The sequence below is a fragment of the Mytilus californianus genome, unplaced genomic scaffold (genome assembly GCF_021869535.1).
Source record: "Mytilus californianus isolate M0D057914Y unplaced genomic scaffold, xbMytCali1.0.p SCAF_4, whole genome shotgun sequence".
Lineage (NCBI taxonomy): Eukaryota > Metazoa > Mollusca > Bivalvia > Mytilida > Mytilidae > Mytilus > Mytilus californianus.
This window is the reverse complement of record NW_026262690.1, coordinates 108,331,555-108,358,118: the sequence shown is the minus strand read 5'-3', so window position 1 is coordinate 108,358,118 and position 26,564 is coordinate 108,331,555. Positions and strand designations below refer to the sequence as shown.

The following is a 26,564-nucleotide window of genomic DNA, read 5'->3' as shown; positions in this document are numbered from 1 at the left end:
AAAGCTAATTTTTAAGTTTTGATTCCATCCTTGCAATTAATTGTTCTTTGAACTTTTGGTATTTTCTCGCCCTTTTTTTATCTACAGTGCAGATATTGATGTTTAATATAAAAGGAAGATGTGGTATGATTGCCAATGAGACAACTCTCCACAAGAGACCAAATGACACAGAAATTAATAACTATAGGTTACGGAACATTCTTCAACAATGAGCAAAGTCCCTACTGCATAGTCAGCTATAAAATGTCCCTAATGACAAAGTATATTTTAGTCCTTTTACAGACTTTGTCATATTTTTAATAAGGATGGATTACGAGTCATTTTTTGGACAGTTATATATCCCATGCGTCTTAAGCTTTCTATCCTATTTTCTCAGTTACCTTTTAGTTTATACCCTAAAATACACCCACATGTCGGGGGATATTTGAGTTTCAACTTTGTCATACAGATACAATCAGTGTGTATGCTGACATAATGTACGAGGAATCCTTGTACCTGTATTTGGAACCTTCATCTAAAAACAAAGTTTTCTCTTCTTCACTCTATTTAGTCCAAACATGTATACCTTTAAAGTAGTAATTGAACTTTAAACAAGGAATTATTTGATTCTGGAATAATTTTGAATTCTGGAAAACTGAAAAGAAATGTATGATGAAAACTAAACGCCTTTAGGGGATTAGCCATGCTTGTACGGCTGAAGTTCAAGTTTCGTTTGCTTTTATTTCAGTTTAAACTAACTAACCTCCTCTACCCATTTTTTTTACATGCATGCATGGCTAACTATCCTTAATTGGGTTTATTTTCATCATACATTTCTTATCAATTTTCCAGAATTCAAAATTATTTTCAGATTCAAATAATTTTTTGTTTCTAATTTCTGAAAATCAATTCTTTCATCTGCATTGAGCATGTTGAGGAATTACATGTATTATGTCATGAAAGTCTCACATAATTATACTAAAACTAATTCAAAGTTGATAATTTTTTAAGATGTATACTAAATTAAAAAAAGTGTGAAAGTTGTTTTTATTGAATGTACAACAATAAGTTTTTAGATTTGTATGCTTACACACATTGGAGATTCTTTAAAGATAGTTGAGTGCTTTTATGTACTATGACAAGTATACACATTTAAATCAAAACGTATATATTATTGGTATGAAATTTGTATTCATACAATAACATTTAACTGTTGAGAAAAGTATTCAAATTTAAATCAATAATATATACGTAAGTGTCCCAGATATTGGACATTTTATTTCCCTGTGCAAATTCCTTTCCATCAAAAATTTTTATGGTAAGAATTTTCAAATAATTCAATTGCTCATTTATTTTATTAATTAAATTTCAAAATTAATAGAACTCTGGCAACAGCCCATAACTGCATAAGATTAGAAATCCTTGATGGTATTTTACAGAAAGTAAAAACATAATAAATTGAAAACACAAGAAAGGGAAAATTTACTTTATTTGATATATTATTCTGCCACAGTCCAAAATTTTTAAAGAGATAGTAAACTCTTATTTTCTAAATATTTTAATTTCTGTAACTCAGAGAATAACTAGAGGCTAGAAAAAGTCTTAAAATGTCTTTAAACTTGATCAATGTGCAACTTCATTAATGTCCACTCTCCAACATTATAGACTAGATGTTTTACTGATAATTTTTGTTGTTTATTGTCTCTCTGCTTTTGTTTTGCGAAAAATGGATAAAATATCATCATTTAAGTTAACTATCAATTTCAGATATAATCTATTTGTAGATCTTGTAAAGCTGATCATTTATGCTGTTTGAAGTTTTCTTATGCGAGCATACTTTTTGTTCCCAAAACAAAAAATTAGTTACAAGAATGTGTCCATAGTACACAGAGGCCAAACTCCCATTATCATTCTCTGTTCAGTGGACCGTAACTCTTAACTGACATTAAATTAGAAAGAGCATATCATAGGGAACATGTGTACTAAATTTCAAGTTGATTGGACTTCAACTTCATCAAAAACTACCTTGACCAAAGACTTTAACCTCCACTAGCACTATCATTTTCTATGTTCAGTGGACTGTGAAATTGGGGTCAAAACTCTTTTTTGGCATTAAATTAGAAAGAGCATATCATAGGGAACATGTGTACTAAGTTTCAAGTTGACTGGACTTCAATTTTATCAAAAACTACCTTGACCAAAAACTTTAACCTCCACTAGCACTATCATTTTCTATGTTCGACAGTAGACTGTGAAATTGGGGTCAAAACTCTAATTTGGCATTAGCATTAGAAAGATTATATCATAGGCAATATGTGTACTAAGTTTCAAATTGATTGGACTACAACTTCATCAAAAACTACCTTGACCAAACCCTTTAATCTGAAGTGGGACAGACAGACAGACGAAAGAACGATTGAACAAACGAACGGACACACAGACTGCAAAACATAATGCCCCTAGGTGGGGTTTGGGCATAGAAATCCACATTTAAGGAAAGTAACTCATATTAGAAGTTGACATACCTCTTCAATCAAATTGATTTTGTCTTTCGATCAATCTAAGGTTTCTCAATAATTCGTACAGGGAGTGGACTGATAATTTCTTCTATTTGATCTATTTGTAGATATGGTCTTATTGATCAATATTGCTTTTAAAATTCTATCTTTTCATTATAGTTTTCACGATTATTAGAAGTCATAGTAAACAAAAAATAATAGAATAGAAAAATTAAAAACTAGCCATTAAAGAGCAAGTTCCTATAAGGAGTCAACCAATGAATTTGGATAGCTGTCTTTTTGAAGATTTCTGTTCCTGGTCACCCTTTCTTTTAAAGCTTCTCAATATGTAGCTGTAGTACAATGTACATATTTTTTCATGAAAAAGCTAGACATGAAGCATCGATTTATAATACTGATCACTTAATAAAGTAATATTTTTTGGGCAAATTATTTTTTATATAACTCATTTACTCCCAACATATTCATATTAGAGAGATTTTCCATTTATTCCAGATATAAAGAGAAAAAGTAATGGCCTCATCAGTCAAGCACTTTTGTACAATTTGCCATGATGATGGAATCTCCAACTCAGCTGTCACTTGGTGCACAGAATGTGATGTTTTCTTTTGTGGGGACTGTGAAAAACCTCACAGCAAGTCAAGACTGTCTAAGAACCATAAAACCAAGTCAGCTGAAGATTATCAAAAGTTACTTACATTCATGCAGGATATAAGTAGCCAGTGCAGAGACCATAAGAAGAGGTATGAACTGTACTGTTCTTTCCATGCCTACCCATGTTGTGTCCAGTGTGTCACTGATAAACACAATATGTGTCAAGAAATGAAACCTTTGTCAGATATCCTACAGCAAGTCAAATCATCTGCCTCAGTGCAACTTTTTGAAAAAGATTTGAAGGATGTGAAAGAAAACTTAGATACAGCCGTAAAGTATCTGAAAACCAGGATCAGTACCATCAATACTCAGAAAACTCAAGCCATTGAGAAAATACAGTATATGAGGAAGTCTATCAGTGATTACTTAGACAAATTAGAACAAGACATACTTAATGATTTAGAGTCTAAACATTCAAAGCTTAAATCAAACATGGCCAGTCTCCTGCAACAAATGGAACAGCGAGCCAGTCAGATACACCAAATGCAGAGCCAGTTTACCAAAATGATGCAATATGCAACAGAGCTACAGATGTATATTGGTCTAAGAGAGATTGAGAAAACTACATCACAAACGGCAAAACATTTTGAAGATTTAGAAAGTGGAGACCACTTCAGTGAAAAGAATCTAGAGGTTAAAATTTCATCTGCTCTAAAATCAATTTTAAAAGATGTCAAATCGTTTGGTGATATTAATATCAATACCACCTCATCTACTCTACAAATAAAGGCAGGAAGAAAAGATCAAGCCCAGCACTTGGTTCCAAATATTCCTGGGATTGAACAAATAAAGCCAACCTTGTTGACAAGACTAAGAATACCAAAATATATGAACTATTTAAATATACATGCCTGTCTTATATTACCTGATAGTAAATATATAATACTTGATCACAAAGAAAAACAACTACTGCTGTTCAGTAATGAGGGCAGCTTCATGAGAATAGTAGTTACATTTCCAGAATTTCCATTTGATGCTTGCTTAGTCAAAAGAAATACAGCAGCTGTCACATTAGGAAACACCTACCAGACAGTACTGGTAGATATAGAAAAGAATAAAATTATTCAAACAATTCAACTTTCCCATGGTTGTTATGGAGTAATAAGTGATGGTACAACTTTGGTAATCAGTGATAGTGGCAGCAAGTGTTCTACAGTGAATCTGAATAACATGTCTCATACGAATGTAGAAGGAATGGGAGAAGTGTTTCGTATTTCATTATTCCAAGGAAATATCTATGGGACCAATTACAGTGAAAAAAAAGTCTGCTGCTATAAAATTACTGGAGAACCTCTCTGGACATTTCAGCATCAAGACATTGCCAGACCACGAGGACTTACATTAGACAAGAACGGTTTTGTTTATATAGCTTCCTCTGGAAACAACAGTATTGTGGTTGTGTCACCAGATGGTAAAACCTGTAAGACAATTTTATCAATGAATGATGGAATCAAAAGTCCTTGGGCAATAGAAATCAACAGAGAAACCGGAATGATGATTGTGTCGAGTAAAAGTAGTGACCATAACAGTGTTACACACTATGATACAGCTTTTGTTTATAAAATTTAAAATTTTATTTTGTTATTTTATAGTATTTAATTTATTGATTTTTCATTTCCTATTGTTAATTATCCATTTTTAGATGGTGACGTTCCCTTGTCACCATTTTATGGTGTTTATATATGGGTAAAGCCAAAAAGGTGCTCCAAATTGGTCAAATAACCATCTGAAGCTTAAATCCCAATTTTAAAATATTTAATATATGTTATTTGATTACAACTTGTTATTGAGCATCAGTGACATGATGAAGTAGAAGATTTGATAAATATCAAATATCCGCTAATTCAATGTGTCTTGTTATTGAAGTTTGTCAAACGTAGATCTGTACGTTCCTGTGTCCCAAGCGTGACATGGAAACCCCCTTCTAACAAAAAATATACCTGGTTGTTTTTATGGGCAAAAGAAAAACGGAAAGTAAGTTAAATCGTCAGAAAAGTGTTGTTGCACTATAAATCCGTCAAAGTTTTGCGTGAAATGCAGTAAAATTAATCAAAGAAACGATTATTTCGACAGGGTTAGTAATGTTATATTGACAATAGACTACTATGGTAAAAATAACGCACGGGGTTTTCCGCGATATCGTCATCTGCGGAACATTTGATTGGTTCCTGTCATATTCATGCGCCGTCGTATCTCGGCTGTTTCAAATAGTTCTAATTTTAGTTTCGTATTCCGTTTTATGAGAAGCATAGAATGGCAAGTTTGTAATGTCAAAATAACGTATAACGTACGTAAATGTTTATTCCTTATTAATAACGGAAAGAGTTTATCCAGGGAGAAAAAAATACTTTGTTTCATTTCAAAATTGCTATATATACGAGGGTTACACTAATGTCCTGACAATGTCCTGACAATGTCCTGACAAAGTCCTGACGGATATGAAAATGCTAATTACGTTTTCATTATATAAAGGATTTACTTTAAATTTGGAACCAAGCAAGATGACAACATTAATTTAATAAATAAAAGAAAAAAAATTAAAAAAATATTTTTAAGAGTTAGAAAACTTGACCTGACCAACTTCGACTTTGAAATCACTAATGTCCTGACCGATATGAAACGGCTTAATACTTTTTTATTATTCACAGGATAGACTTCAAATTCGATATCAAGGAAGATTAAAACATTTAATACAAAAATATAAGAAAAAAATGAAAAAAAATAATTTTTAGAGTTAGAAAACTTGACCTGACCAATACGATTTTGCCGCGACTAATGTCCGGACTGATATAAAACTGCTAATTTCTTTTTTATCTTTGGAAGGATTAACTTCAAATTTAGTTGCAAGGAAGATTTCGACATTTAACAAAGAAATAAAAAGAAATGAAAAGAAAACAAATATTCAAAAGACCAAAAAACTTGACCTGACCAACATAGGCTATTCACCAAAAAAAGACATGTTCGTTTAAAAAATAGAAAGACTATGTATATTTCTTAAATAAATGTCTTTAAGTTTGATAAATATCAATATTTTATTAAATATTTAAATGACAAAAATAAAAAAATTTGAACAAGTATTGCAAGGGTAAAAATATATTGACCTGACATTGTCAAACTTGTCCTGATCAATTTTCTAACTGAAAGAAAATGTTAACCTCTTACCTTAAATTATTGAAATTGAAAATATCCGATCACAATGATATTACAACATTGAACGCAGAAAGATACTGTTGAAATGAAACGAAAGAGAAATATTAGAACCAGTTGCTGAATGTGAGTATTGTTTATGCAGGTTAACTTTCTGTTATTGCTCTAATTGTTAATCTGATTAGGGGCTTGTTATGATTAGATTAATCACCTACTTGTTAATCCAATTAATTAATTATGAACGTAAACTGTGACCAGCTATTATTAAGCTAAATCGAAGAAAAAAAATAAATTCAAATGTAAGGAACAGGATATGAACACTTGTGATACACCTAAACAAGGAAAGAAATTGCGATTTTCGGAGGATGAGGATGAAATACAGCTAATATCGCCGTCCGTGTCACCGAAGAGTACCTGCCGACTTCCGATGAAAAAGCGTAAATTAACAACAGACGCTAAAAGTATAAACCATACACCTTGGGTTGCAAGTTTAAATACAGAACACAAACTTATGTTGGAGAATAATTCATGGCTATGTTCCGAAATTATAAATGTGTGCATGAATATGCTAGCGAAACAATTTCCAATTATATCTGGATTTAAATCAACAGGTTTAGCGCCTCTTTTTGATGAAGATAAACAGTGTTGGACAGAAAATTTCGGGACATTCACCAGTCAAGATACACCATGTGTGCAAATTCACCATACCGGAAAATCTCATTGGATTACATCTCTTCAGACTAAAAAGGATAGTGCCGTTTATGTGTTAGATAGTTACAGTAAAGATTTCAGATTAACACCATCGACAGAAATTCAGTTATCAGCTATTTATTCTCATGGAAAAAAGAACTTGCTTGTTAAATTACCTGATGTTCAACAACAAACAAATGGATATGACTGTGGTGTTTATGCTATTGCCAACATGGTGGAATATTGTCATAAAGAAAAACTCAACACTCAAAGACGTACGAAGTTTATTGAGAAATACATGCGACCACATTTAATATCGTGTTTGGAAAAAGGACATTTTACACCATTTCCTCAAAATACAACATCAAGTACAGACTTTGTTAGGATTTTTGCCAGAAGAATTGAGTGTAGTTGTCAGTGTGGTAAACCAGATGTTTTTGAGAACATGATTGGATGTGAAGCGAAAAGAGGACGGATCAGCTGTACTAAGTGGGTTCATCAGACATGTTCAGGAGTTTCAGAAGATTGGTACTGTGATGAACATCGCGATGCTTGAACATTGTATTGTATTGTATTGTATTGTATTGTATTGTATTGTATTGTATTGTATTGTATTGTATTGTATTGTATTGTATTGTATTGTATTGTATTGTATTGTATTGTATTGTATTGTATTGTATTGTATTGTATTGTATTGTATTGTATTGTATTGTATTGTATTGTATTGTATTGTATTGGTATTGGTATTGGTATTGGTATTGGTATTGTATTGTATTGTATTGGTATTGTATTGTATTGTATTGTATTGTATTGTAGTTTGTATCATATTGTATTGGTATTGGTATTGGTATTGGTATTGGTATTGGTATTGTATTGTATTGTATTGTATTGTATTGTATTGTATTGGTATTGTATTGTATTGTATTGGTATTGTATTGTATTGTATTGTATTGTATTGTATTGTATTGTAGTTTGTATCATATTGTATTGTATTGTGTTAACTCCTATCTATTAGGTATGAACGTTTTTCACTGTGGTAGGTAATCGTGACTAAATTGTTCTTTTCCATTTATCTTCATTGAACTCAATTTAATTGAATGTCTTCTTTTTTCTGTTAGTGAAAATTGTGTGTATTAATTTATTTTATTTCTTTGTGATTCTAACATAATTGTAATTTATATGCTTGTATATACATTATTTTTAAACAATACGAATCTCATTTCCTGCCTTTATATGACATGTATAATCACTCAATAACTAGATAAACAAAAAATAAATAATCAGATAGGAAAGAAAACATTCCAATTTGTGATTATAGTAATTAATATAGGTGTGATTTAATTTTAATGGTTCATATCACCTTCCTTTGCGTTTACTTTTATACAGTTTTTTTTATTTAATTGTTACATCAAGAAAAAAAAACCTTTCCATTTACTTAGTTATTAAAATCATTAATGTAGGTAGCTGATTACATTTCACTTTTATAATTATTTAATTGGGTTTAATAATTCAATAATTAGTTTCATTAGTCACACTTATTAATCAAATCAAATAAAGTAGAGTTGTGATGAGGGGTAAACAATACTCACAGTCAGCAACTTGTACTCATATTTCCCCTATCTTTTCATTTAACAAAATTTATTTGCTTTGGATGTTGTGTTTTATGGATAAGATAAATATAAATTCAATGACAATATAAGGTAAGAACTAAAAACGTTTTTGTTTGTGTATTAAGTTTAATAAATTGAAGGTGGTTAGGTCAAGTTTTTATTTCGTATGAAATATTGTTTTCCAATTACTTTACAAAAAGTATTAAAAAAAAACGTTATAATTTGACTTGGTTTCAAATAAGAACTCAATCATACCAACAATGTTACAAGTATTAGCACTTTTATATCGGTCGGGACATTAGTCACGACAAAGTCGATGTTGGTCAGGTCAAGTTTTTTTTACCCTTAAAGTATTTTTTTCCCAATTCTTTTCAAATAAGTATTAAATCAATATTACTTTCTTGTCTGGTGTCAAATTTGAAGTCAATCCTTCCAAAGAAAAAAAGACATTAGCAGTTTTATATCGGTCCGGACATTAGTCGCGGCAAAGTCGTAGTTGGTCAGGTCAAGTTTTCTAACTCTAAAAATTATTTTTTTTTCATTTTTTTCTTATATTTTTGTATTAAATGTTTTAATCTTCCTTGATATCGAATTTGAAGTCTATCCTGTGAATAATAAAAAAAGTATTAAGCCGTTTCATATCGGTCAGGACATTAGTGATTTCAAAGTCGAAGTTGGTCAGGTCAAGTTTTCTAACTCTTAAAAATATTTTTTATAATTTTTTTTCTTTTAATTATTAAATAAATGTTGTCATCTTGCTTGGTTCCAAATTTAAAGTAAATCCTTTAAATAATGAAAACGTAATTAGCATTTTCATATCCGTCAGGACTTTGTCAGGACATTGTCAGGACATTAGTGTAACCCTATATACGAAACTAAATGTAAGCATCACTATCATTCATGGATGAAAATGGAAGAAGAACTCAATGGTAAGTTTTTAGCAAAATGTCAAACTAATAACGACCAGGGCGTCAAACAAAGTATAACGACCAAACCATTTTGTCAAATTGACACTGTTTTATATAATTTTTGCCAAAAAAATATGCTTAGAATGATAAGAACTAACGAATATAACGCATTCAAGCACCCAAGTCGAACCATTCGTTCACTTTTTACGGTAACATCGATATGACCGTTACTTGACCAATTTTGTCAACCCAGTCAATATAACACCTAGGATGTAGATGATCTTTGTAGAGATATACTGCACCATTCTTTTCATTTAACTTCTATTTCAACTTACAGATAATAAAGGGGGAAAGTTAATATACATTTAAAAAGGGTGAAGTAATTTTCAGTGCTTTTTCACAGGGTGTTAGTTGACAATTATATGCATAGTCAATATAACCAGGGTCATTAAGAGAGTTAGTTGACACCTTAATGTAAGGGTCAATATAACTCCTACTCCCTCAGTAGTCCTAAAGCTACTATTACTACTGAAATATGTTGACTTTGGCTTTTAGCCTACAAATCTCTTGTACAATAAAAAAATTAAGCCTTTTAATGAAATTGTAAGCATATTTCCTGCTTCTTTGAAATAGAGCATAAGTTGACAACTAAAGGATTCAAGTCAATATAACCATGGTCCAAAAGAGAGTTAGTTGACACATTAATTTTATAGATGTAAATACAGCCTTTTATCAAAAGAACATCAACAATAAACAAGAAAACAGAAAATTGTCACAAGACTATAACATGCAAGTTTCTGTCTTGAGACGGTGCAACAAGTTTGTTTTTAAGCACTCAACCTCCCCATACCCTTGAATTTGACAATAAAAACATGAATGTAGACACAATGCAAATCAATGTGAAGTGGTACTTATTTCCAATGCTGTTTTCAACATGGATAACATACAACATCATAAACATAAGAAGATGTGGTATTATTGCCAAAGAAACAACTCTCCACCTAAGACCTAAAGAAGTAAAAAAAAACAATAATAGCCTATAAGGTCACGTTATGGCCTTCAACATGGAGCCTTGACTCACATTTTCATTCATTTCAATTTAAAATCATGTATAAAACTATTTTAACTTTATTTCTTTGCTTTTCAGATCTTTGAGATAAATCAACTGAGTATGAACAGTGGAATAGACAGCAGAATGAACTTTAAAATGTTTTTAATTTGTTTAAATAAATGATTTATGGTTTGATTCTTGAATAGTGGTTTAATTATTAGTATTGTCATACATTAATCATGTTAATGTGTTTTATACTTTACTTTCAAAAGTGTTGATTTAATAAGCTCTTGAAAAAAAATTGTTGAAAACAGTTGATCAATAAAGTCACCATCTGACATAGCCAAGAGTATCACAACTGTACATATTAAATGAGCAACCTTTGACCAAAGTACAAAGTCAGTTCAAGTGAGCCTAATTAACAATACTCCTAAATACCAACAGTAAACAATATGTTCCCCTAAATACTGTGAGTAACTCATTAAGTGTCTGTTTACCATCAGGCTAAGCTAACTCTTGCAGTGCACCGGATAGTTTTATTGGGTTAAAAGTATGTTGGTTAAAAGCTCATTAGAGCTTATGTTGTCTCTGTTTGTATACCTTGCCAACTCTAAAATAAAGCTTATTTATTGGGTTTGAGTTGTTATTTAAGGTTTGTTCTTTTCTTGTTATTTATCTTGATTTCTCCTCCCCCTTTTGGATTTGTGAATTAGTGCACCTTTATTTTTCTTGCATTCTATAGTTGTCACTTTGATCTGATAGATCTCAGATAGTTTTGGTTATGAGCTTGTGACTTCATTATTAGCTGAACAATAATGAACATGAACCCTTGCATGCATTCAAGAATTAAGTTTATATCAAAATAAACATAATGGATCAAACTCTTTGTGTTCAGATGTTACACCAGATTTCCTGTTTTATTTCAGTAAGTTACTTGACATTTTGTCAATATAACAACCAAAAGACGGTAGTGTTGTGAGCAATATAAGCATTCAATCATAATTTGGTAAAATGAAAAATAACCATCAGTTACCTAGACAATAGTAGAAAAAAAATCTTTAATAAAAATGATTTTGAAAAAGGTTAAATTTAAACACTATTCGTCAATATAACCTACATGTAAGATATGGTATACAAGATTTATAGTCATCTTCTTCATTTAGAAGATTAAGCTGTATTGGATAAGTTTTCCCCTACTTAAAAAATCAGCTAGTGTTGCCCCCCTGTTTTTTGAGTGGCCTGTTTTAAAATTAAGGCAGAAAAACTATCAAAAAGGGTTATTGTCAAAATAACATACATTGAATTTGGATTTAATTATGTCAACGAAGATCTGGGTTTACAACAACTACATAAAATATTTCATTTGAAATATAATAATTATGTTTACAAATATAATTGCTGTTCAAAAAACGTTTTACACAAGTTACTAGAAGAAAACTTTATTTTGGACATCTATAACATACTGATCTTGCTCAGAGCACTGACATTTCAGAACATCAGGGATATCTCTGTGAATTGGTCTATGATATAATGATGTTGAAAGATATTATGTGCAGCTAAGTATTGATACATTTCATTAATCCCATAAGAAACTATTTAAAACAAAAGATTGCACTATTGTCAATATAACTTACACAAAATATACAAGGAAGGTCAATTTTACAAAAACATAGCAAGACCATGGATTTCAAATAAAAAGAGGTAGTAAGATACAGATGTTTGCTAACAAAATAATGTGAATTGATAGAGATATCAAAAACTTCAATTTTATATCCTAATGTCACACTTTCCAGACCACCTTTATGGCTTTACCCATATCTCAACTTGTTCGATTCGCTTGTGTATGTAACAACGTATTTGATTTCAACGAAAGAAATCTCTGTAATACTGAAAAACTATTACACCAGGGTTTTCGATATCACAAACTAGTCAAAACATTTACTAAATTTTATCATCGGTACAAGGACATCATTTGTAAATATAAATCAACATGCAGACATCTTATACGTTGAGGTATTTCACATCCAATATTTTATGGTGATATTCTTTACAAAGCAAAAAAATGTCGTCATTCACCTCAAAGGCTAACCAAACCTTTAAATAGACTTATTCGGAAAGGATATAGTTACGATACTGTTGTCAGGTCATTAAGGATTGCATATTTTGGTATTAATATTAAATCACTCATAGGGTCTTTGCAGCGGAAATAAACACATTTATTCTTAAACCAGTTGTTGGCATGATACGGGTTATGTTCTTCTCATATATTTTATGATGGTATGATACTAAACTCCTAATGAGAGGGATTGTACTTGATTTTCATATGATGAAGACATAATCTTTCAATCAGTTTAATTGAGGTCTGGAGCTGGCATGTCAGTAACTGCTAGTAGTCCTTTGTTAATTTATGTATCATTGTCATTTTGCTTAGTTTCTTTTGTTACCTATTCTGACATCGGACTCAGACTTCTTTTAAACTGAGTTTTACTGTGCGCATTGCTATGTGTTTCTTTATTCTACATTGGCTAGAGGTATAGGGGAGGGTTGAGATCTCACAAAATATGTTTAACCCCACCACATTTTTGCACCTGTCCTAAGTCAGGAGCCTCTGGTCTTTGATAGTCTTGTATGTTTTTTAATTTTAGTTCATTTATATATGTTTTGGAGTTTAGTGTGACGTCCATTTTCACTGAACTAGTACACAATTTATTTAGGGGCCAGCTGAGGACCACCTCCGGGTACGGGATTTTCTTGCTGCGTTGAAGACCCATTGTTGGCCTTTGGCTGTTGTCTACGTTCCCATTGATAACAGGAGTGCATAAAATGAAATGTCTCACCTAATTTACTTATGATTGAATTTATGTTGAAAGTCTGTAAAATGAATGTTTTACTCCAAGTATCACATATTAAACTTAACATGATCAATGATTCCTGAAAATGAAGTCATGAACCATGCCAGACAGACAAACATTCCATACACTAAATATAGTGGTCTTATCCCTTTAATAATTCCTGAGAAACAGATCAAACCACAAAATCTTAACATTGACCAATGAACCATGAAAAATGTTGTCAAAGTGATATAAAACCTGCAAGCTAAGACGGACATGAGGTCAAGGTCAGACAAGTACACCTTACAATCATTGCATACTACAAATAAAGGTGACATATTATTTATAGTACATGTAACTGATACCTGACATGACCACAAAACATATTAATTACCAATGAACCATGAAAATTAGGTCAAGGTCAGATGAAACCTGCCATTGGGACATGGACACCTTACACTCATTCCATACACCAAACAAAGTGGTCCTATTGCTTATAGTATCTAAGAAATAGACCAAACAACAAGAATGCATACGCTGAAATGTCTCACCTGTTTTATGTATAATTGAATTCATGTTGAAAGTCTGTAATATAAAGGTTTTACTACAAGTATCACATAAATTTAACATTATCAATGTTCTATAAAAAAAGTCACAGTCAGATGAACCATGCCAGACAGACATGTACACCTAACAATCATTCCACACACCAAATATAGCAGTCCTATGGCAAGTTGTACCTGAGAAACAGACCCAACCTCAAAATCTTAACATTGACATCTGAATCCTGAAAATTAGGTCATGGTCAGATGAAACCTGCCATCTGGACATGTACACCTTACAATCATTCAATACACCAAACAAAGTGGTCCTATCCCTTAAAGTAACTAAGAAATAAAGCAAACAACAACAAAAGTGCACACACTGAAATGTCTTGCTTGTTTTACTTATCATTGAATTCATATTGAAAGCCTGTAATATAAAGTTTTTACTACACACATCATTGAAAAAGATAGAAACTTTTATAGTTTTCAAAAATAAAAGGCAAAAACACTTAAATTGAAAAATATAGTACTAGTAATTTACAACCAATAACTCCAATTATGAGTTGACTGAAGAATTCGACACTAAAACCTTTTGGAATATCTTGTCTTGCTGATCATTTCTACTTTTTAAAAGTTTCTATCTATCTATTGTAGTCTTCAAGATATGAAGCAAAAACTCGAAAATTGGTAAAAATGTCATTAAAGGGCAATAACTCTGACGATTTTGGCAGTGTTAACTTATTTGTGGATCTTGTCTTGCTTATCAGTTTTGCTATTTAAAGTTTCTCTCTATTTTCTGGTTTAAGATAAAAGGCAAAAATGAAAAAAATAGTAAAACTTGTCAATAAAAGGCAATAACTCAAATAAAAAGTCGTCTTGACAGTTTTGTAGTTAAAACAATAGGTAGAGCTCAACATTGTGAAATTTGTGCCCCTGTCAGATTTTTTCTATTTATAGCGGTTTCCAAAATAAAATACAAAACTGGCATTTATACCTATTTTCTATTCTTAGCTGTGTCGGCTTACTTGGTTAACCGGCGAGTAATTGGAAACATATTTGAAACTAGATACCCTAATGACGATTGTGGCCTTGTTTGATTAAATTATATTTCTTCTTCATGTTCTTTCAATAGTAATCATGGTAAATAATAAATGGGGAATGTGTCCATGGGACACAGATGATGCCCCCACTTGCATATCATATTAAGTTATAAAGGGACATAACTGAAGAACGGTAAAAGTGATGCTACCAAAATTTGTTAATGATCTGAGTTTTGTTGTAATAAGTATTGTGTATCAGCTAACAGTTATAAACTTAAGAATGAAATGAAAAATTCAGCAATTTTTCCATTTGTAGAGGGGTATAACTCTAGAACGGTTGAAGTGACACCACCAAAATTCAAACTTGATCTGTATTTTGTGGTAATAAGCATGCATGTGTATAAGTTTCATAACATTGAGTTGAGTCAAACTAAGTTAGAGAACAGTGTTTTGTGGTAATAAGCATTGTATATTGGCCCGCAATCTAATAAATAAAACCTGGTGACCATCTTGAACAATAAATCGGCAACAAAGTAGCAACACTTCATCGGCACCTCATAGGCATTAACATCTACATTGTGTATGCCATGTTTGGTTTCATTCCATTCAGTGCACCTCTAGAAGAAGCATTTGTATGTATTTCCCAAAGGGTCTTATGTTAAACTAAGTCCCCTGCTGGTGATTGTCTTGGATGATGGTACGGCTACAAAGTAACAACACTTGGTCAGCACCTCATTAGGAACATTCATGGCTTTTCTTGCCATGTTTGGTTGCGTTCTATTCAGTTGTTCTCTCTATATATATAGCTAGAAGAAAACATTTGTATGTATTTCTCTTAGTGTCCTATGTTAAACTTACTCCCCCTGCTGGCAGCCATCTTGGATGACAAATCAGCTACAAAGTAGCAACACTTGGTCAACACCTCAAAAGAAACATTCATACCATGTTTGGTTTAAACCATTAAGTCCTAGAAAAAGACATTTGTATATATATTTCACATAGGGTTCTTCGTTAAACCAAGTTTCCCTTTGGCAGCCATCTTGGTTGATGGATTTGCTACAAAGTAACAATACTAAGTCAGACGACTGACACCAAGTGATGAGAAAAGCTCATTTGGCGCTCGGGCCAGGTGAGCTACAAATAAGAGTGTTATTAAAGAATGAAATAATAAGGAGTGAATAATATACAATTACTGTCTTTTGATGAGGTAAATACATGGTTTTATTGACTTTTGAAAAACTGATATTCACTGAGGCCAGCGGCTGAAGTGAATATCAGTTTTTCAAAAGTCAATTAAACCCCATATTTACCGAAATAAAAGACAGTAATTGTTTTATTCCATATTCCGAGAGAGTACCAAGAGAAATGTATATAATGACAATTTTTTTACCAAAACCAATTGTACATCAAACGATTTTAACATAACGTAAAAGCACGCGACGTTTTGCGCGGTGAATATACTTTTTCCACAGGTGAATATGCTTATTTATTCAAAATCCAATTCATATAGAAAAACCTACTAAGGTTCTATCAATATGGAATAAATAGAATTATTTGATTGTGAACGTAAATCGATTGCTACATGTACTTATAATATAGTTTTGCTCAGCTTTGAATATCAGTTAGTATATTTTGTTCTACTGTTAGTCTATCGGGGCCAAAAAGTAAGACATTAGTGGAAATTTTGATAGGAATCTGTTCTTCAGTAGTTTGTGAATGTGTCTTTGACAAGGTTACAGTAACATTGAATATTTTGCATTTAAATAAATAGTGTTACGTTGTTTCAGAGTCTTTGGGGATCGTATCAAGTTTCTGTCAGGTGTTTGTTCAGTCCACTACAGTTCATGCTTAATCCTCGCATGATATATGTGACCAGATCAGGAACCAAAATAAAATCATTTTTGAAGGCGAGAAGGGTAGGACTATTTTGCAGTTCACTAGTCTGTTGATGAAAGGAAATAGTTAGAGTATTATATTTGAAAATGTTGTTCTTGCTGCAATAGGTTGAAAATCATTCGCATTACGCGTATTACATAAAATTGAGAATGGAAATGGGGAATGTGTCAAAGAGACAACAACCCGACCACAGAACAGACAACAGCAGAAGGCCACCAACAGGTCTTCAATGCAGCGAAAATTTCCCGCACCCGGAGGCGTCCTTCAGCTGGCCCCTTAACAAATATATATACTAGTTCAGTGATAATGAACGCCATACTAAACTCCAAATTGTACACAAGAAACTAAAATTAAAAATAATACAAGACTAACAAAGGCTAGAGGCTCCTGACTTGGGACAGGCGCAAAAATGCGGCGGGGTTAAACATGTTTATGAGATCTCAACCCTCCCCCTATACCTCTAGCCAATGTAGAAAAGTAAACGCATAACAATACGCACATTAAAATTCAGTTCAAGAGAAGTCCGAGTCTGATGTCAGAAGATGTAACCAAAGAAAATAAACAAAATGACAATAATACATAAATAACAACAGACTACTAGCAGTTAACTGACATGCCAGCTCCAGACTTCAATTAAACTGATTGAAAGATTATGTCTTCATCATATGAATATCAGGCACAATCCTTCCCGTTAGACAGTATATTCATGTATATTACGAAACGTTCAGGTAAAATATTATTTAGATAAGATGGAGTAATATTGTTAGTCATTTTATACAAATATGTTAGTCTGTGGGCCTCTTGTCTATCCTCTAGGTTTTCCCATCATGTTTCCTTATATGGTAAATTAAAAGATCAATGTTAACCGTGTTCCTCCAGATATAATCCTTGTAGCCTCTATTTGGACGCTTTCTATTTTGTGAATTAAAATTAATGTAGATGTATCCCAAACTACATCAGTATAACATGTATAACTGGATTTATATAAGAAAAATAAAGTCTGTTCTAACGTTTTTCCCTTTAAAATTAATTTAAATTTTCTAAAGTATATTTTACTATCATATTGATATGCTTGTGCAAATTGCCGTCGTTTGACAGTACTCACCAAGATGCTTGTTTTCATTTCCAGAGTTTAAAGGTAAATTATTCATGAAAAGCTGTGGATGGATTAGTTTTTAAAGTTTCTGGGATATGGTCATGCTCTCAGTTTTATTAGCCTTAAAATTAACCAACCACTTCTCAGACCAGTAGTGAATTTTCTTTAAATCTTCATTAAGCTTTAATGCGTCATTTACTGGATTTTTCACTAAATTTGATTTTATTTGATTTTTGGTGTTTTAACGCCACTTTTAAGCACTGCTTTTGGGCTATTTCATGGCGGCCAGTTTTTATTGGTGGAGGAAGCCAGAGTGCCCCGAGAAAGCCACAACTTTCGATAGGAAAACTGACAATCCTAGTCAATTAAGATTGGAGTCAAGTGCACCCGCACAAGAGGGTTTGAACTCACAACCTCAGTGTTGACCAGGTGCTAGTGATTACAGTAGTAACTACTTAGACCACTCGGCCACCGAGGCCCCTGATTGTTCACTATAAGATACAGACTTGTGTCATCTGCAAAAAGTTTTATTTCTGACTGAATTTCAGCTACAATATTATTTATTGGGTGAGAACACAGTTATCGTCCTTTGATTTTCGTGGTCCACGAATATAGTCCATAGTGTTTTATACCCCTTCCAAATTTATTTCTTCAAGTTTTATGCCTCAAATAGCAAGTAAAGGGGATGAATTTACACTCTAAAAAAATTTGGGTCATGAATTTTAAAGTACTTAATTAGTGATTTGGTCCAGTTGAAAAAGGTTAAAACTTAGCATTTGGGAAGCTGTCAAAAGATTTCAAGACCCCCTTCACATAAAATTGTCCATAATTTTGAGTTAGAGCTGATGAAGTTTTCTATATTTTTGTAACACACTGTAAAAATATTATTGAGAAAGCGCAGGTGGGATTTTAAAATTTTCATTTATTGTCTAAAAGAAATGCACTACGAAATAAATGTGTTCTCGGGCCAAATATATAGAATCATTAGACACATTTTTAAACAATATACCCCAATAATGATTGTGGCCAAGTAGTTTTTGTAGATCTTGTCTTGCTGGTCATTTTTCTTAAATAAAGTTTCTACATGTATCTATTACAGTTTCAAACTTATAGGCAAAAATAGAAAAAAATGGTAAAATTTTACATTTAAGAGCAATAACTCAAGAAGTTGTCTGACAGTTTTGACTTAAATAGACAGCATGTAGATTTCAACATTCTGAATATTAATACCCCTGTCAGAATTTCTATATTCATAGCAGCAGCTAGTGTTCAAGATAATAGACATAACTTGCATTTTAACCATATGTTCTATTTTTAGCCATGCTGGTTAGCAGGCAGGGTCACATCTTATAAACTATAAACCCAAATAATGATTGTGGTAAAGTTTGGTTAAATTTGGCTTTGCAGTTTCAGAATAGAAAATTTTTGTTAACATTGACAATGACGACAACAAAATTCAGCCTGGTGAGCTATTAATGAGATTCATCCTTCATCGTATATATTAGTATAAAATGTCCCCCAAAATAAGAATGTTGATATTTAGCCTGATTCATTATAAGTTAAGCATGAGAATAGATATATTTTAATAGTCACCATTTTCATGAGTATTTTTGTACTTTTGCCAAATTAATACCTACAAATGTGTTATTTTTAAGGCTTAGGCACCTACCTCCCCATGAATATAACATGTATCATGAGAAAAATCATAATAAACTAGACAAACTGATGCCCCCGCACTCCACTCTGAAGTAACTGTATTATAACAAAGTCAATGTGAGACTTTCTTTGAGATATTATTGTGTCTGGGAGACACAAATGATACCCCCGCAGATGCAAAGTCTTATTTTAAAATACACAAAGTTGATCATGGTATTCCATAGGTTTATGGTTCATGGGAGGACCTCTTATACAAGTAAATACTCCAAAAATGACAACGTTCAACTATCTCCCAAAAGAGCAAATATTAATAAAAATTAAAATCCTGACCACATGCACACATTCAATATATGTACAAACAGCCAGCAAAGAGAAAACTTCCTAGCATTCAAACTGTAGGAGAAGTTATCTGGAAACGCTATGCACCTCTTATGCAAGTATATATATATATATATATATATATATATATATATATATATATATATATATATATATATACTCCAACAAGAGGCTCTCAAGAGCCTGAATCGCTCACCTGTAATTTTTTGCTTAAATCTTTTATCAATAATTATTTTTGCTTTTCAATATATATTAATGAGTGGCTTAAAAAATTCCATTGAAATGTTCTTTGTATCTGTCATATTTTCTTCAAAAGCAAAGAAATGCATTTAACCCCTATGTTCCATTTAGGTCATAGTGGCTGTGTTTCTTGACGTACAAGAAAATAAAATACATAATTTATACTAGATACTCTGAAACTCATTCAGCCCAAGTTTGGCTGAAATTGATTCAGCAGTTTCAAAGGATAAGATTTTTTAAAGTAAGTCCAGCAAACTAGATGAACAAATTGTGAAAAATTGTCTTTAAAGGGCAATAACTCCTTAAGGGGACAATTGACAATTTAGGTCATTATTTGTAGATCTTACTTTGCTGAACATTTTTGCTGTTTACAGTTTATCTTTATCATTAATAATATTCAAGATAATAACCAAAAACTGCAAAATTTCCTTAAAATTACCAATTTAGTGGCAGCAACCCAACAATGGGTTGTTAGATTCATCTGAAAATTTAATGACTGATAGAACTTGGCCTAATTAACATTTTTACTTCTCATCAGATTTGCTCTAAATGTTTTAGTGTTTGAGATATAAGCCAATAAAATGCTCCCCTGGGCTCAGCTTGATACGACCGCAGAGGTCGAACCCTGAACAGTTGGGGCAAGTATGGACAAAACATTTCAGCTTGATACAGCTCTGAATTTGGATTGTGATTAAATATTTGACACAGCATAGGTTTCTGACACAGAATGAATGTGGTCTAAGAACTTAAAAATTTTAAATTGGACATTCACCTATTATGGTCCAATATCCAAAATCTAAATACATGGTTAGATTCAGCATATCAAAGAATCCAAAGAATTCAATTTTTGATGAAATCAAACAAAGTTTAATTTTGGACCCTTTTGACCTCAATGTGGACCAATTTGATAATGGGGCCCAAAAATCAAAATACATGGTTAGATTCAGCATATCAAAGAACCCCATATATTCAATTTTTGTTGAAATCAAACAAAGTTTAATTTTAGACCCCAACTTGGATCAAATTGAAAACTGGGCCCATAATCAAAAATCTAAACACATGTTTAGATTCAGCATATCAAAGAACCCCAAGACTTCAATTTTTGTTAAAATCAAACTAAGTTTAATTTTGGGCCCTTTGGGCCTTAATGTAGACCAATTTAAATAAAATGGTCTGCAGGGCGCAGCTTGATACGACCGTAGAGGTCGAACCCTGAACAGTTGGGGCAAGTATGGACACAACATTCAAGCTTGATACAGCTCTGAATTTGGATTGTGATTAAATAGTTGACACAGCATAGGTTTCTGACACAGAATGAATGTGGTCTAAGAACTTAAAAATTTTAAATTGGACATTCACCTATTATGGTCCAATATCCAAAATCTAAATACATGGTTAGATTCAGCATATCAAAGAACCCCAAAAATTCAATTTTTGATGAAATCAAACAAAGTTTAATTTTGGACCCTTTTGACCTCATTGTGGACAAAGTTGATAACGGGGCCCAAAAATCAAAAATCTAAATACATGGTTAGATTCAGCATATCAAAGAACCACATATATTCAATTTTTGTTGAAATCAAACAAAGTTTAATTTTGGACCCCGATTTGGACCAACTTGAAAACTGGGCCCATAATCAAAAATCTAAATACATGTTTAGATTCAGCATATCAAAGAACCCTAAAAATTCAATTTTTGTTAAAATCAAACTAAGTTTAATTTTGGACCCTTTGGACCTCAATGTGGACCAATTTAAAAACGGGGCCCAAAATCCAAAAACTTAATACACGGTTAGATTCAGCATATTAAAGAACCCCAAGAATTCAAGAATAAAACCCCATTGAAATTGATCAAGAAATAAGCAATTTATACGAAGTATCTTCTTTTGCACAATACTGTGCAATTGAATATTTCTTGCTATTGCGCAATACTGTACAATTGACAATTTCTTGCTATTGCGCAATATTGTGCTATTGGATATTTCTTGCTATTGCGCAATACTGTGCAATTGAAGATTTCTTTTGCTATTGCGCAATACTGTGCAATTGAAGATTTCTTGCTATTGTGCAATACTGTGCAATTGAAAATTTCTTGCTATTGCACAATACTTATTATATAATAATTTACACATCCTGTTTGGTGTGTATCTCCTACCATATCATTATTATTTGCTTTTAAATATTAATCAGAAATAACCAACTTAAAATGGAAAATTTTAAAAGAAAAAAAAAAGGAAAAAAAGAAAAAAAAAAGAAAAAAAAAAATCCCCCCCCCAAATTTTTTGAACCCCCTTATGATTCATCACCCCCAAACTCAATCCCAGCCTTCCCTTTGTGGTATGGTACCTTGCAGTACAATTTCAGAGAGATCCATACACTTGAACACAAGTTATTGTCTGGAAACTAGAAAAATGCTTATTTTTGGCCCCTTTTTGGCCCCCAATTCCTCAATGTTTCGGGCAATTACCCCCAAACTCAATTCCAGCTTTCCCTTTGTGATATTGAACCTTGTAGTACAATTTCAGAAATATCCAAACACTTACACACAAGTTATTGTCATGAAACTAGAAAAATGCTTGTTTTTTGTCCCTTTTTTGGCCCCTAATTCCTAAAATTTTGAGGCAATTACCCCCAAAATCAATTACAGCCTTTCCTTTGTGATATGGAACCTTGTGGTACAATGTCAGAGAGATCCATACACTTACACACAAGTTATTGTCTGGAAGTTACAAAAATGCTTATTTTTGGCCCCTTTTTGGCCCCTAATTCCTTAACTGTTGGTACCATAACCCCCAAAATCAATCCCAACCTTCCTTTCGTGGTATTGAACCTTATGGTAAAATTTCATGGAGATCCATTCACTTAAACTAAAGTTAGAGTGCGAAAACCAATGTGTCTTCGGACGACGCCGGACGACGACGACGACGACGTCAACGTCATACCAATATACGACCAAAAAATTTTTAATTTTTGCGGTCGTATAAACAGGACCCAAAATTAAAAATCTAAATACACGGTTAGATTTGGCATATCAAAGAACCCCAATAATTCAATTTTTGATGAAATCAAACAAAGTTTAATTTTGGACCCTTTTGACCTCAATATGAACCAATTTGATAGCGGGGCCCACAAATAAAAAATCTAAATACATGGTTAGATTCAGCATATCAAAGAACCCCATATATTCAATTTTTGAAGAACCCCATATATTCAATTTTTGTTGAAAACAAAGTTTAATTTTGGACCCCAATTTGGACCAACTTGAAAACTGGGCCCAAAATCAAAAATTTAAATACATGTTTAGATTCAGCATATCAAAGAACCCCATATATTCAATTTTTGTTAAAATCAAACTAAAGTTTAATTTTAGACCCTTTGGACCTTAATGTAGACCATGTAGACCAATTTGAAAACTGGACCCAAAATTAAAAATCTAAATACACAGTTAGATTCGGCATAACAAAGAAATAAATGTGGTCGAAGATTTTACAAATCTAATGCGCCATACTGTGCAATTAAAGATTACTTCTTGAAATTTTTCAATATTTGAAATTTGAAAAAATAATATTTGAAGAATAATTCTTTTTAATTTCTGAAATCTGAAATGAGAAAATATTGACCCCCACAATTTTTTTTTACCCCCCTCCCCCCCCCCCACTTTTTCCCCCAAAAAATTATTTCCCTCAAGATATGGTCATAATCTCAATTCAATTTCCAATTGAGTTTGCAACCATAATTACCCATTTAAGTTTACCATAGTGCTAACTTAATCTATTTTATAAAATAGAATTTAAAATATATATGGTGTCAAATCTTTCATATGGATTTTTTGGTAAAAAAAAAAAGATGCAACATTTGCAGATATTTTTACTGGTCTTCCTTTATAAATATGCATTTCTTTAAACATAATTTAAAAGCAGTGTAAGGGAAGTAATCAAAACATTGTATTTGGATTACCTCCCTTACACTGCTTTTAAATTGTCTTAATTGTTTATTAACCATTACTTTATACATAATTTAAAAGCAGTGTAAGGGAGGTAATTCAAATGATATATTTGATTTATCTCCCTTACACTGCTTTAAATTATGTTTTGTTCTAAAGTATTTGTCCATTAACCAGGACAACCTTGTTTTTCCCCCTTTTTTTTGAACCCTAATTCCTAAACGGTATGAGCCATAACCCCCCAAAGCAAATCCTAACCATCCCTTTGTGGTATGGAAACTTGTGGTATAATTTCAGAGAGATCCATACACCGTTCCACAAGTTATTGTCTGGAAACTAGAAAATGCTTATTTTTGGCCCCTTTTTGACCCCTAATTCCTTAACTGTTGGTACCATAACCCCCAAAATCAATCCCAACCTTCCTTTTGTGGTATTTAACCTTATGGTAAAATTTCATAGAGATCCATTCATTTAAACTAAAGTTATAGTGCGAAAACCAATGTGTCTTCGGACGACGACAACGACAAGGCCGACGACATAGACTCCAACGTCATACCAATATACGACCGCAAAAATTTTTGCAGTCGTTTTGAGGTCGTATAAAACTGCATTTTACCCATATGTTCTATTTTTGGCCATGGCAGCCATGTTTTTTGACGAAACGGAAAATAAAACACAAAACTTATTTCTAGATACCCTAAGGATGATTCAGCTTAACTCCTTAAGGGGTCAATTGACAATTTTGGTCATATAAACTTATTTGTAGATCTTTAATAAACTTTGCTGAACATTTTTGCTGTTTACAGTTTATCTTTATCATTGATAACCAAAAACTGCAAAATTTCCTTAAAATTACCAATTTAGTGGCAGCAACCCAACAATGGCTTATCATATTCATCTGAAAATTTCAGGGCTGATAGAACTTCACCTAATGAACACTTTTACCCAAGTCAGATTTGCTCTAAATGCTTTAGTTTTTGAGATATAAGCCTAAAACTGCATTTCACCCCTATGTTCTATTTTTAGCCATGGCGGCCTTGGTTTTTGAGGAAACAGAAAATAAAACACAAACCTTATTCTAGATACCCTAAATATAAGGATCATTCAGCTTAAGTTTGGTTGGAATTGGTTCAGTAGTTTCAGAGGAGAAGATGTATGAAATAGTTTACACCAGACGGACAACGATGGACGACGACGGACACCAAGTGATGGCAAAATCTCACCGTTCCATTCCTTCGAAATGGTGAGCTAAAAATGACAAAGTTCAACTATATCCCAAAAGAGCAAATATCAATAAAAATCAAAACCCTGATCACATGCACATCTTCAATATATGTACAAACAGCCAGCAAAGTGAAAATTTCCTAGCATTCAAACTGTAGGAGGAGTTATCTGGAATAACTAAATGTATATACCCATAATGGGACGGACGGACAGGGGTTAAACAATATGGCCCCCAACTTTTAGTTGCAGGGGCATAAAAATAGAAGTAACATCAGATAATTGATACTAGTGCTAAATAACGGTGTTAAATTAAGATATTAAATCTAAAATGGGACTGTTTTATTTATCTGATTATATTTAAATAGATCTGTCTGATCACTTGTTTAAAATTCCATACATTTGATCATTTCAATGATGAAATGATAATAGATGAATCTGATTGCCTTATTTTATATTTGTACATGTAAAAATGTAGGTCAAAGTATTAGGTCAGACCAAGGATTCATTATATGAATCCTTGGTCAGGCTTCTCAACAAGATTTATTTTCAATCTATTTTCATATAATTTGTCAATTTATCAGATCAGTTCTGTCAAATATTATTTCATTATGAAAAATTTTACATTTTAAATTGAATCTAGTGATATGTCAGAATTTGGCACATTTTAACTTTTTTTTGGGAAAATTCAGAAACAACATACATGTACATTGATACATAACATTGTAAAACCATAACCATCCACACATTCGACACGTGAATGCATTTAATGACTTTTAAGGAAAATTGGTAAAATTCAGACACTTTTCGTATTCTAATACAAAGGGAGCTAAATCAATTCACCATACAAGAAAAACTTTTTAGTTGATTTTCTTTTAGTTATCCTTGAACACTTTATAATAATGCATGCCATGTTACAATTCTAATGAAAAGTTTCCTATGGATCATATTGAACAGTGACTCATTAATTGCACTTAAATAACTGTCTGCTAAAGAACTCCAGTAAGCAAACTTGTGAACTTAATGCATTTAATATTTGTTGGTAACCCAGAAGTAAACAAATACAAAACACTTCATGCCATTGACAAGTTCAATCAGTTAAACACAGGCAAATGTATCACATTATCATGAATTGTTATTCAGCAATGCAGTGGTCACTAGTGGTCAAGGTAGTCTACTGTCCTTGAGGAGTAAGATTT

The 26,564-nt window shown here is 32.2% G+C and overlaps 1 protein-coding gene and 1 long non-coding RNA gene across 8 annotated transcripts in view; one reads left to right on the top strand and one right to left on the bottom strand.

Moving 5' to 3' along the window:
* Nucleotides 1-26,564, bottom strand: part of LOC127739055 (alpha-mannosidase 2-like) — a 231,115-nt gene that overhangs the window by 200,873 nt on the left and 3,678 nt on the right. The gene's annotated exons all lie outside the window — the stretch shown is intronic.
* LOC127739069 (uncharacterized) lies at nucleotides 9,464-10,761 on the top strand. The gene is made up of 2 exons (XR_008000265.1): nucleotides 9,464-9,528; nucleotides 10,655-10,761. It is a non-coding gene; the product is annotated as an uncharacterized LOC127739069 (long non-coding RNA).